Raw genomic sequence first — 13,935 nt, 5'->3', positions numbered from 1 at the left:
ATAAAGAGTTATTGTCGTTCCTGCCCCACATGCAAGATAACCTCCCCAGTGGCCCACTTCCGCAGTCCCTTAGTGCCCCTACCCATCATCGAGGTTCCATTCGAACGCATAGCAATGGATCTAGTGGGGCCTTTGGTCAAGTCCGCCAGAGGGCATGGTATTAGATTATGCTACATGATATCCAGAGGCCGGTCCACTACGAAACTCCTCTGCCAGGTGTATAGCCCGGGAGTTAGTCCACATGTTTTCAAGAACTGGGTTGCCTAAGGAGATCCTAACAGATCAAGGAACTCCATTTATGTTGAAGGTCATGAGGGAATTGTGCAAGACATTGCAGATTGCACAACTGAGAACCTCCGTGTACCTTCCCCAGACGGCCGCCTGGTTGAGAGGTTTAACAAAACCTTGAAAGCAATGTTGAGGAAAGCAGTGGAAAAGGATGGCCGAGACTGGGACTGTCTGCTTCCGTATCTGTTGTTCGCCATCGGGGAAGTTCCCCAAGCTTCCCCAGGTTTCTCCCCGTTTGAACCACTCTAAGGATGACACCCTCGAGGACTCCTAGATGTGGCGAAAGAGTCCTGGGAAGCTGAGACCACTCCCTATAGGAGCGTGGCGGAGCACATTGCCCAGATGCAAGAGAGGAATGCCCACGTGATGCCCATTGTGAGGGAGCACCTCGTCAAGGCACAAGAGGCACAGTCCAGGGTGTATATTAGGTCGGCCAGGGTGAGACCGTTCAACCCAGGAGATCAAGTTCATGGCCAAGTGGCAGGGCCCCTATGAGGTGGTAGAGAAAGTGGGGGAAGTCTACTATAAAATCCACCAACTAGGGAGGAGGAAGCCTTACCAAATTTACCATGTTAACTTGATTAACTCATGGCAAGATAGAGAGCCCGTGGAAGCCCCCTGTTTAGTGGCTGAAGCTGATGCTGATGTGAAAGAGGTCAAGGTGGCAGAGTCACTGTCACGTGCCCAAAAGCAACAGTGCAAAGAGTTGCTACAGCGAAATAAAGACCTGTTTTCAGAGTTGCCAGGACTCACTCGGGTCATAGAGCATGAGGTACTCACAGAGCCTCATGTTCGCGTCAATCTAAAACCATACCGGATCCCAGAGGCCCGCAGAGAGGTGATCTCAAAAGAAGTGAGGCAGATGCTTGACCTGGGAGTCATTGAAGAGTCCAAAAGTGGATGGTCCAGTCTTATAGTCTTAGTGCCGAAACCAGATGGGGAATGGTGGTTTTGCAACGACTATAGGAAGCTGAACGAGGTCTCGAAGTTCGACGCCTACCCAATGCCTAGGGTAGATGAGCTTATCGAAAGGCTAGGACCCGCTCGGTACATCACCACTCTGGACCTCACCAATGGATATTGGCGAATTCCCCTTTCCAAAGAGGCCAAGGAGAAGACAGCCTTCTCGACTCCAGACTGATGTTATCAATACGTCAGGATGCCTTTTGGGTTGCAGGGAGCTCCGGCCACCTTCCAGAGAGCCATGGACCTGGTTCTTAGCACTCCACAAAAAGTATGCAGCGGCCTACATAGATGACATCATGACATCGTCATATTCAGCCAGGACTGGGAAAGTCATCTGGACAAAGTTCAAGCCATACTTGATGCCCTAAGGAAGGCGGGCTTTACTATCAATCCGAAGAAATGTGCCATGGGGATGGAGGAAGCCAAGTACCTAGGGTACGTGGTTGGTTAAGGGGAAATAAAACGACAAATAAATAAGGTTGAGGCGATCTTGAACTGGCCACAGCCCCTCTCGAAGTAGCAGGTCAGGGCTTTTCTATGTATTGTGGGCTACTATCGAAGATTTGTCCCTAACTTTGCCCTGATAGCAGCCCCGCTGACGGATCTTCTGAAAGGGATGAAGTCGGCTATGGCCAAGTGGTCCCCGGAAGCAGAAGCGGCCTTCCAGGAATTGAAAATGGTCCTCTGTAAACAGCCAGACTTGGTGGCGCCCAACTTCTCCAAAGAATTTGTGGTCAAGACCGATGCATCGGATGGCGGGCTGGGAGCAGTCTTGTCCCAGGAGATTAACGGAGAAGAACACCCTGTACTATACCTCAGTCGGAAGCTCTCCACTTGTGAGAATAACTACTCCATTGTAGAAAAAGAACGTTTGGCCATTAAGTGGGCGTTAGACACTCTGAGGTATTAACTGTTAGGTAGAAGGTTCAGGTTAGTGTCAGACCATGCCCCACTGAGGAGGATGCGGAAAAAGAAGGGGAACAATGCCAGAGTGACTAGGTGGTTCCTGGCACTACAAGACTTTAGTTTCCGGGTAGAGCATAGGCCTGGGAAACAACATGGGAATGCTGATGCCTTGTCAAGGGTTTATTGTATGGTGACAGAAGGTGCCAAGCTCCCCGGCTTTGGGCAGAGGGGGTGGGGGGTATGTAAGGTAGCTGCCGGACAGGTCGTGGACGGGAGGTATGTGTCCCCGAAGTGCCAGACTTCGGTGATGTAGGACCCGGAGCAGCAGGCTCCAGCACACATAGTGCTGAGAGGAATTTAATGGGCCTGGATTACGGGGCTGGTTTTTATGAGCAGCTGAAAGAGCTGGGGGGGAACAGCTGCTCACTTATCTCCAGTTCAGGTCTTGGAAGGCTGATTTAAGACAGCTGCGCCTGTCTCAGTCTGTCTGTGTGTGTTGGGCAAGGTGAGCAGACCTTGCATGTGCTGCGCAGACTCTTTGTTTAAACGGCTGAGGTCGTGCTGCATGGACTTGTTATTTTGAGCTTTGTTCTGTTATTACTTTTTGTGCCAGGAAAAGGCTGTTACTTTTGCTTCCTCACTGATGTATGGACACTAAATAAACCACCAGTTTGTTTGAACCCGTGGACTGCATCACTCTGTGACAGTTCGATATCGGTGACAGTTATGTTAGGGCAGCACGGTGGCTCAGTGGTCAGCACTGCAGCCTTGCACCGCTGGGGTCCTGGGTTCTAATCCCACTAAGGACAACATCTGCAAGGAGTTTGTATGTTCTCCCCGTGTTTGCGTGGGTTTCCTCCGGGTTCTCCAGTTTCCTCCCACATTCCAAAGACATCCTGATAGGGAATGTAGACTGTGGATATAATGTCTGTGAAATTGTCTGAATTGTAAAGCGCTGCGTAATATGTTTGCGCTATATAAATAAAAACATTATTATTATTATTATTATGTCACACAAGCCCTGCAGCCAATCAGCAGCCCATTCCTGTTCACTTTTTTCAAACTAAACTGACACCTGGTAGATGTTGGTGTGCTGCTGCTCTCTCACTTTCCCCGCATGTCAGGTACGTCCGATGGAAGGGAGAAATGAAGTGACTGCTGATTGGCTGCAGTGGTCACGGGACATTCTAATAGTGGACCACTCCTTTTTTTTTTTTTTTTTTTTTTTTAAAGAAACATAAAGCTTTGTCTTTGGGAGCCTGTTTACATACATATAAGGAGATGGCTAAAGGAAGTATTGCCTAATATAATGCTACTATCTATATGAAATGTAAGTGTTCTGACTAATTTTATAAGGAAAGTTCAGTCCCTGCATTTGTCCTACTGATCTAAAATCTGTATGTTATTATTGGCATGCTCCAGAGGATAAATGGAGTGGGTAAAACACCAGAGAATGCTAATGTAAAAGCTGATTTTATGCAGTATATTTTCTATATTTACACTGACAAACAGCATTTCTATCAGTTTTGAATAAATCCCTTGTTTTGCCCTCTCACGGACACAAGAGGGCAGCAAAGTTCAGTTAACCTGATCTAAGCATCAGGACGTGTATTGTACAGCGCACTAGTATAGCCGCCTGCTTTTCCTGGGGCCGCGTGATCATATACTATAACTCCAAGAAGTGAACTTAATTCCAGTTGTTTTGCGTCTCGGCTTTCTTCCGTTTTCTGTGTAAGTAGTGAGATGCAGGCATTACACTCGTGTGTCACACACAGGCCATTTTATAGAAGAGTTGCAGCAGTTTGGGCTCAGCGTAATTATAGAGTAATAACATTGCATTAAGTTTTAGCTCATGTCGTTAATACGCCTGACACACCGTGCTTAATGACACTGAGCTATTTTGGAACATCTCTGCCTTTGTAGTTGGCTTTTACAACCTTGATATGACATTTACCACTATTATTATCATCCAACACCAGCATATTAGTATCTGACTATTTATCTCATCTTGTGTCTTCCCTAGTTTACAGAATAATTTAATTAATACAAGCAGGGATGGGTGAGAATACAGATTGCCGGATTTTTGTTTATTATTTTAATTTAGATTATTTTTTTTTTTTACTAAACGGAGCTTAAGTTCTGGCTTTAGTACTTTTCTTATGACTCTTGCTTGTGCTTATTTTTTGCCGGCAGAAGCTTGCATTGCTTTCTATAACATACACTGTGCACTTCCCGGCTGAAAAACGTTGGCACCTGTAGTTTTACATTCACTCCGACCTAAGCCGAAGTATTGTAATTGCAAGTTACTGGAGTCTTCCAAGACAAAAGGTTGCATCAGGCTGGTTTATTTGTAGCAGCCGCACAATAACACCCTAAATATTATTTTTGGGTGTTTGAACAGAACAGCTAATAACTGGGGTAGGTGTGTCAAAGGACGGCTGTATGACTTAGCATGTTTGACAAACATCAGAATGTTTTCCTACATAAGCGGTTCTGTGTATTCCAGCCCTTATCAGGGTGTGATATTAAATGATATTTTAGTGGGTGTTGTGCATTTGTGCCTGGTAGAATCATAAAAGCCCTTGTTACATTTCAATAGCTTTCCAGTGGGCCAAGCGTAGATAACCCATTGTGTGCAGGCTGCTAACCTTTTTACAAACGGATTACTTTAGAAGAGTCAACACTGCGTTAGATTATGTTGTTTGCAGGCATTATCTGCCAGGATAACCCTAATGCATCCTTTCCATTGGTGTCACTTTGTCACATTCGTCATAGACGTTGGCGCGATTAGCGAAACAGATGAGCTTTTAAGTGTTCCCCGCGGCTTATTTCTTGTTCTTGCTGATGAGGACTGTTGTAGGTTCCTCTGGCCGGGTTTAGGTCAGATGGTCGTTTCGATCATATATATGGGCTTTGGTCTCAGGGCTGTGGAGTCGGAGTCGGTATAAAATGGACCGACTCCGACTCCTAAAATATATAATGAATTGGGTACAGTAGTACAATGCAGTTTGTGGGGAATATTTTTTCCTAAAAATTTGGGAAAGTTATGAAATGTCCTATTCCTGATCTAAGGGTCTAGACTTTTAGCTGAGATGAATCTGTGCTACAGTAAATTTATCACTTAAACATGAGCCATGTATGAGGGAGTCGTGGAGTCGGTGTCAGGGAAATTGAGGAGTCGGAGGTTCTTCTTACCGACTCCACAGCCCTGTTTGGTCTGAGCTCTGTATTTCTTGGCACCTGGATAAATTGTGTTTTCAGAAAGTAAAACTCATCGTTTTAGTTCACTACTTCAGTGGCAGTGATACATTATGGATAAAATAGATCTGATTTGAGTTGGATTACTTGAGCAGCAGTTATTGCTATAATCCGACATTTTCATTCTGATTTAAACAAAAGCTGCCACATATAAAGCCAACTTTACAGAAAAAAAAGAATAAAATACTTGCAGACTGGCAAACAATCTCTATCGAGAAACCTTGGCTGCCGGCCAGTGCTGAGAGAACCTTATTTTGAGATAATGCTATATATTTTATTACTATCATTACGCTATGATATTTTTCTGATAAATACCATCTGTGATGCTTTTCTATTTACGCAGCCACCTATTGTATCTCGGAGAAGCTACATCAGATCGTGCAGCACTGTTATAAGGAGGGGGCTATTTCTCCATTATTTGGGGGCTGGTGTGTAAATACACTCGGTTTGCATAATTAAACAATTTCTTATTATTATTATTTATTATATATATTTATTATGGTTAGAACTATATCATCCATAAGCAGAACATGTGTAAAGAAATAATTGTCTATACCGAAGATTGAAAGTTTTCCTCTCATTAGGAGTATAATGAGCAGTAACTAAACTATGGTGCCGGTCTGGGATATTTATTGTATGAATGAGCCCTGGGATATTCGTATGTGTTTGATTAATTTAATGTACCTTATTGACAAAAAAACTATAAATTAAAAAACAATAATCATTATATATAAATGTACTTTTCCATAGAAATGAGCCCTCTATTTGGAGCGTTTGGTAACCATTTGGATGAGTAGTTTTATTCTTTTCTCAATACTCCTAGATTGGGAGACCCTTCCTCCAGTCCGGTGACATATCCCTATTTGATGACTACGTTATGAATGTATGGAGCACATACTGATCCCTCTGTGCCTGGGAAGCGCAGCGTCTTATAGCTCCAGGTGCTGCACAACAGCCAAGTATTTGCTTTCTTGTCATTTTTAACAAATCATCATTACTATTCTCTTTTCATCACGATTTTTGCCCTGATCCCATAATTGACTGCTTTATCTAAGACACACAATATTGCCAGAGGATATCAATTGAAAAATATTTTACAAGGTTCAGTATTGTGGATTTTTTTTATGTCCCTAAAAATCAGCCAATAATAAGATAAAGAGGATAAAAATTAAAAAAAAAAAGTCTACCATAAATACAGAGCGGTGTACATAATGCATGTCCTGTGTAATCACACTGGTGTCTGCCTTGCGGTGCTGATTGCTGCCACCTTTCTCGCTTGCGGAGCCTCGTCTGCTGCTGCTTTCTTCTGGCTTCATCTAGTGAAGTGTCATTTCATGAAATGTATGAACCATTGATACAAAGAAAAGTCAAACCGTTCTAATAATCATCATAAGACTATGTTCACACTTTTGATTTTTCATCAGAATATAACAGATGATTTTTCACCTGTATTGTATTGTATCCTGATGCAATCCTTATAAGCGTCTTTAAGGCAGCAGTGAAGAAAATTTATAATTTAAAATTTATGCCCCCATAGACTTGAATAGGCCAGTCAAGCTTTGAAGCCGCATGCAAATTAGCCTGGAGGTGCATTTGGGGTGTGGTGATGTTCTCAGGATGCATGAACACGCCCCCAGTACACTACCAGCCTAGTTTGTTTGAAACGTTCAAGCATGATTTCTCAGTACTTGCACATTGGATTATTAAAAAAGACGAAACATTTTACTGTTGTGCCAGGACCTTTCTAGGCATTAGTTTCTGTAGTAACATTGTCCTGACAGATTCCCTTCACACCAAGTACCCCCTACTCTAATAAATAATATTGAAAAACCCTAAGGCCATGTTCCTACAATCAGTATTTGGTGAGTTTTTCATGTTGCAGATTTTCTGCACCTAATTGGTAAATTAGGTTTTTTGAGTTTTAGTGCATTTTCTTTTGCACGTGTTTTTATCGTGTTTTTGATGCTGTGGTTTTGTCTCTTCTTGGTTTGTCATGTTTTAAATAAAACTGCTTTGCTGAGGAAGCTTGCGGTTATAAAACTTAATGCTATAATCACAGATTACATGGGTTTTAGTATATTTCTGCTGCGGAAACGCACTAAAAACACGTATGCGTTTTTTATCTGAAAATTTTCCTCATCTCATTTAAGTCAATGGGGAAAATCTGCAAATAAAGTGCATATATACTGTTTGTGTATAGATATATATATATATCTATATATCACTAGAGAAATTGACATGTTGCAGATTTAAAAAAAAAACCAATGCAGGTCAGTTTTTGCTGCGTAAAAAAAGCGCAGCGGGCATGAGATTGCTGTATATCCCATGTACTTTGCTGGAACTGAGCGACTGCTGCCAGGGTTGCCAACTGTCCAGAAATGTGAAGACAGCCCATAAAAAGTGGTCAGAATTGGTGATTATTTTGAACTTGAAGAAACTTCTACAGATTATTTCCACTGTAATTCTCATCACTACAGTTTGCAGTGACTGCAGCTGATCTCTTCACATCAGAATTATAGACCGGACACATGGATCACTGATAATCATTATGATTTATTATGGTTTTCCAACATTGTCTGTGCGTGATATTTTGTTAAGCTGCCCAGAAATAATAAACAGTCAGGTTGTCAACCCTGGATGCTGCATTTTTTGTGTAAAAAAAATACACAACAGAGAAAATTCGCCAAATACTGATTGCAGGAACGTAACCTTAGATGTACGATTCTGTGCTGTAGCCATTAAAGTGCAGAATGAGTTCCCCATACAGACATGGCGTATACCCCCTGCCTACATGTACCACGGCTGGAGAGCATAGTATAGTAGATGTAGTAACTGTCTGCACCTTATACTGATGCCATATGGAAGCGTAATAACTAATGTAATGGTAATCGTGGAACGTTCTGGATCTGTGATAGTAATGGACTGGACACTATAGATATACCAGTACTTGGAGAAATCTTCCATATATGCTCAGACATCCTGTATAGGGCCAGGGTCAGAGAGCAGTGACATCCGCCGTCCTCTTTGCTGTACAGTCAGTGCTGTGTCCTGGAAAGTTTAGAAGTGGCTTTCCGTGTTTGCATGTCTTGAAGTTGGGTCCTTTTAGGGAAATCATTTTTGCTCATATTGGGTTCCTGTCATGAGGGCTTAGATAAAGAGCTTAGTGTAAAATCTCTCCAAGTTCAAGCGTCTGCCACTAGGGGCAATAAATAATGTCCTCCTAGGCAATCACCTTCTGTATTGTGCTCCTTCCTAGCTGTTAATCTAATTTAAACCTCCCCGATGATTCATCGCACCTCAATGGGATTTATACTTAGTATTAAATTCTCCCATGTCAGGAGCTTTCCAGCATTCCAGCTGCCATTGCTGAATATATATTCGCACCACGATTGGCACGTCTATTTTGAGGTCATCTAAAGGAAGGGTGAGGACTCTGGATTCAAGTAAGGGATTTACATACCTTGGATCCTTACATTAAAAGGCCGTAATCGTTCCTATGACCACAATTAGGACTCTCCTCTAACACTGATCTGCTTTGTCCCATTAATAAGGCTACTCCAGCCTAATCTAAGCAGCACCTTGGGTGAGATCTTATCCCCGGGAGGCTTTCTGTCATTAGAGTTTACATTTCATTTTGCATAGTGATGCCGGAGCTCAGATGTCTTGTATGAAGATTATTTTGCATCATGCTAATGTGAAATCCTCCACGGCTGCTCCTCAGCAAGAAACGTCAGATTACAATTCAGCGCTATCACAATCTCACCACTTCCAGCCTTAGATTGTGTAAATTCTAATTTATTCCTACAGTCGTCCAGAGAACATTTGTCTGACTTTGTGCACATGTCTAATTGTTCTGCTGGCATATTGTAGTCACTGGCGACCTTACAGCCCGCAATTCCATGTACATAAGTTTCTGCATGGAATATAGATATTAGCTTGACAGGGACAGAAGAAGGGTTGATTGTGAAGCATAACTCTGGGGGGAGCTACTGTCATTTTACATTTTTCACTTCTATTATTTATGGGGAAAACGTAAAACTATGACCCAACTTTTTTTTCCTTCCATACATAGTGTATTCTGTATAGTTTCATTGTCGGCGTGCGCTTGCAAAGACGAGGACGGGCACTAGGGGGAAGACCTTGGACGTGGACAGTGTTCTCTCTCCACTCTTTAGGTTTTCTGCACTTATCAAGTTCAATGTACACCGACACTTCTTGTCCTATGCAAAGAGAGACCAAGATAGAGTAAAAATTGAGAAAATTGAAAAAAAAAAAGTGAATGATTGGTGCCATCAGTTTATAGAGAAGAGGTAAATTAGAAGAGCTAATTCATTTTTATGACTTGTAATCCTGCCTTTTGTAAGCAGACACATTATCGTAACATATATTGAATGATGATAGAGATTACTATAACATATTGCACTCAATTAACAATTCTCCAATACAACCAGAATTGATAAACCAGTGAAAGGTAATATTTAGTCTACGCACATCCGGTGATGTTCTTATAGGTGTCTAAGAGTGGCATTTTGTAGAAATTCAGTGGCAGACGTACGCAGGTTTCTTGGCTTACGGTTGTGTGCACTTTTATGTATAAATAAGCATAGATTTTTCTAGAAGACAGAAGACGTATACTTCAGTGAAATGGCGTAAATGTGGTGTAGAGCCGCATAGTTATGTTCTCGCTTTGCCTCCTCGGTGCATCAGTAAAATAAAAATCTGTATAGTTTTGTTAATAATGTCATAGATGTAATAAAAACATCCTGAATAAAAAATGCAGTTATTGATGATTATCTTTAGGTCTAAAGTGTAACCAGTTCCCCATGGTGCTAATCTGTTTGTGATCTCCATTTTGCAGATATCTTTTGGTGTGTGTGTCCATAGAGTGACCATAGTAGGCTGGCCAGACCAGGTCCAGTTTTCGATGGTCGCCCATAGACAAAAGTGATATCAATTATCTAGTAGTGCATACTACCTTTTTCTGTTTTAATGCCGGTCAGTAAATGGAAACAAACATGTTGGCTCAAAAGATGAAACAAATGTTACAGATAAAAGGCATAGTAGATCTGAAGCCTCCGTCACTCCAGCTCTATAACATAACAGATGACCATTTGTCATTATCCATTTTCCGTAGACTTCAATGCCAAAAACAACGGATCCTATTGATATGTATTTTTTGGCTGTACACAAAGGTTGGACAGAATATGTTTTTTGGTGCAGCTTAAAAACAGATTTCAGCTGGACTGCGGTCAAATAGACATTTTAGGATATTTCTGCCCCCATTCAGATGTACGGATTCTGCACTGGATCATTTTATTTCTGTTTTTTGTTTATCCAAAGACAGAAATAACTATGGACTTGTGAACATAACCTTAAGTGGATATGTTAAATGTCTCTGTAGTTTCAGGCAACTTTCTCTGCAAATCAACAAAAACTGTTATATAAAAATAAGTGCCTTACCCCTGAAAAATCCCCAAGGGTCAGCTACTATGTGTCCCCCTCCTCTCTAACTCGCTGTCCTCTGCCTGTTGTTAAGTGGAATCCAACTCTATCAGGAGAAACTCTGAGAGGGGAGGGTTTCATCTATCTGCTCCTGCTTTTCTGTTTGTCAGACTGCAAACAGGCATAACAGAGGTGGGCTTCCAATTTGGGATAATCAATCCATTGGAAAATGACAGGTGCAATGCATGTTCTGAAGTGAGAGGTGGAAAAAAAAAAGTTCCAGTACATATAGTGCTGGCAGAATACTGATGAAGGGGAACAGCCAAATGAAAAAGAGTTGATGGCAAATTACAGGGCATGAGAATTATGTCCAGGATTTGTCCAATCAGGCTAGTATGTGCAGTAAAAGGTGTTTTAACAGATAAGGGCAGCAATAAAGGTTTTATCTAAAAAGACCTTTTTAAAAATGATGAAAAACCAAAAGATAAAATATATGAGAAAGCTGCAAAACTTTTCATTAGTTATAAGTGGAATTAGATTTTGAGAATAACAAGGCATCGAGTGACGCCTTGGTTGTATGCTGCTCAGTGATTCAGTAGAACAACTCTTGGGAACTTTTAATATCCACCGTAGTGACATTTCTGCTGGCCAAACAAAGTGTGTTTTTGGTGTCTCTTTTTAGGTAATTAATTTGAAAATGGCAGACAAAAGGGAGATTCTAGAGTTCAATCAGTTTGTTAGTGGCGTATTGTTCGGATAAAAATGACATGGCATTAGGCCAGGCCGGCATAAAAGGATGGCTGTAACTGCATCCTCCTGAGCTCAGAAGAGGATCTTCCAAGAAATGTGAGTTGTAAGATGCGCAAGACAATTTACCTAATGTGCAGGTAAATCCCAGAGGCTGCGGCACATGATTCTGGGTCAGATGAGCTACAATATGCCATTGTCTGGATAGATTTTCACTGCTCAACAATTTGCGGTCAGCTTTATTTGCTTCATTGCTTGTCACTGTGCTACAAACCCTCCAGAAAGGGCGAGGGGTCAGGATATTAACCCGGGCATGTCCTACAGGGTCTCCGGAAACATTGGATTAGATAGGTATACTAGGAATAGTAATGACTGGGCACAGCGCGGTGTAACATGTCAGGCTGACAGGTCTGCCGCTCTCCTGTGTATTCCGCAGTATTAGCGTTTCATATTTATCCCAGGGTTTTGTATGTAAACATGCTTTGTCACCCTTATTGTTTTTTGTTCCTTTTTACTTTCCCTTGAGATTTTCTGCTAGTGTTTGGCTATTTGGAGAGCACTAAATCACGTCCTGCTTGTATTCAGGTAATCCTTTGTGCTACATGTTCATTATATTTATCGTGATTATCATTTCAATGAGATAAGATCTGTTTGTTTAGCCAAGAACTTGACTTTACACATCTGTGTTTGCTTTCTGGCTTCCACACTAAAGCCGTTGAGTTTACCAAGCCTTCTTGTAAGTTGATGGCCGCAATGACCCTTGTGACAGCCCTTGCCTTGTCCTCCCACTTGTATGTGGCAGAATAATGAACTATAGCTGGATGGGACACCGCTAGTTCTTGAGAGGTCGTCCTTGTGGATGGGACAGTACAAACAATGCCTCCGCTCGGGGAATACCGGAAGGTGTAATGCTTATTTGGCTATACTATTTGTAGAATCCTGGCACTATTTATTATTGGCAGAAAACATATTTTTGCTAAATTACGGTTATATCTTAATCTTTCTTCAAATCAGGTTAGTTGTGATTTTTCTGAATTTCCTCTATGCGAATATTTATTAGGGGTTTACAATTTCTTAAAGGGAACCTGTCGTGTCCAATAATGCTATTAACTGCAGATATGGGGTTCTGGTGCCTGGCCGAAATACTACAAGTGGGGCACCCAGGAGAAAATGAACTTTATTTCTCCCAGGAGCCTCCGGCTTTCAGTTAAAGGGGTGTGCCTGGAGCAATCCCAGTCATTGCTCACAGTAATGAGGGCTGCACCTGTAAGCACACCTACGGCACTGACTGACAGCCGTCTCTACACTGATGCACTGCTGAGTGAGCTGTCAGTCAATTCCGGGTCGTGCGTGGTGACTGTTATTGTTCCAGGGACACCCTTATAACTGAAAGCCAGTGGCTCCTGGGAGAAATAAAGTTCATTTTCTCCCGGGTGCCGCACTTTCAGTTCTGTGGCCGGGCACCTTCTTAACGTTATTAACCTGCAGGTTAGTAGTGTTATCGGACATGACAGGTTACCTTTAAAGCATCTTTTGCATGAAACCTGTTCAGAACAGAGATCTTGCTGCCCTCATCACCCACAATGTGTTAAAACAGCCTTTAGTACTCGTGCCAGTCTAATAAGTCTAGGTACTTTCCAGATTTTTATGCTCTCTAACTTTCTATCTTATGTTTTTCTGTGGGCAGTCCTTCTTCATCAGCATTTTGCCAGAACTATAAGTACTGGAACTTAATTTCCTTGAATTTCCAATGAAAATGATCCATCTCCACTCTCTGTAATCCAGCTCAGCGTCTCTGCTGCTAGATGCTGATTTAGCACGACAATAAGCAGTGGACATCAAATGAGACACCTTGTGCTGACATTTTAGTGGGATTTTTCAAGGGTAGCACAGCATCATTTTTGTACAAACTGATTAGCAGATTGCCCGTTTATCATTTTATCTATCAAATGAGATCAAGTTGTGTGAAACTTGATCTCAAAGCAGCGTGATGTAGGGCTAAAAGTCTGATTATAGTTATTTATGGCGCCCTCATATTCCTCAGTGCTTTACAGACATCAACATCATAACTGTCCCCATTGGGGATCATAATCTAAATTCCCTATCAATATGTCTTTGAGTGTGGGAGGAAACAGGAGAACCTGGAGGAAACCCACACAAACATGTAGAAAATGTACAGACTTCTTGCAGTTGGTGTTCTTGGTGGTATTTGAACCCACTGTAACCATGACCCCACCACTCATTAGCAGCTTTCTATCAATATACACAGTGAACACAGAAAGCTGTCAATCAGTGGTGTGGGCAGGGTTATACAGAGCTCCGCATTCT

At 42.0% G+C, this 13,935-nt stretch overlaps 1 protein-coding gene across 1 annotated transcript in view; it reads left to right on the top strand.

Moving 5' to 3' along the window:
- ABCC4 (ATP binding cassette subfamily C member 4 (PEL blood group)) overlaps positions 1–13,935 on the top strand; it is a 311,731-nt gene that overhangs the window by 148,692 nt on the left and 149,104 nt on the right. The gene's annotated exons all lie outside the window — the stretch shown is intronic.

Source organism: Phyllobates terribilis, unplaced genomic scaffold (genome assembly GCF_046119375.1).
Source record: "Phyllobates terribilis strain yellow unplaced genomic scaffold, ASM4611937v1 Scaffold_2__4_contigs__length_985480577, whole genome shotgun sequence".
NCBI classification, from domain to species: Eukaryota; Metazoa; Chordata; class Amphibia; order Anura; family Dendrobatidae; genus Phyllobates; species Phyllobates terribilis.
Note: the sequence above shows the minus strand (reverse complement) of the source record. Positions and strands in the feature narration are given on the sequence as shown.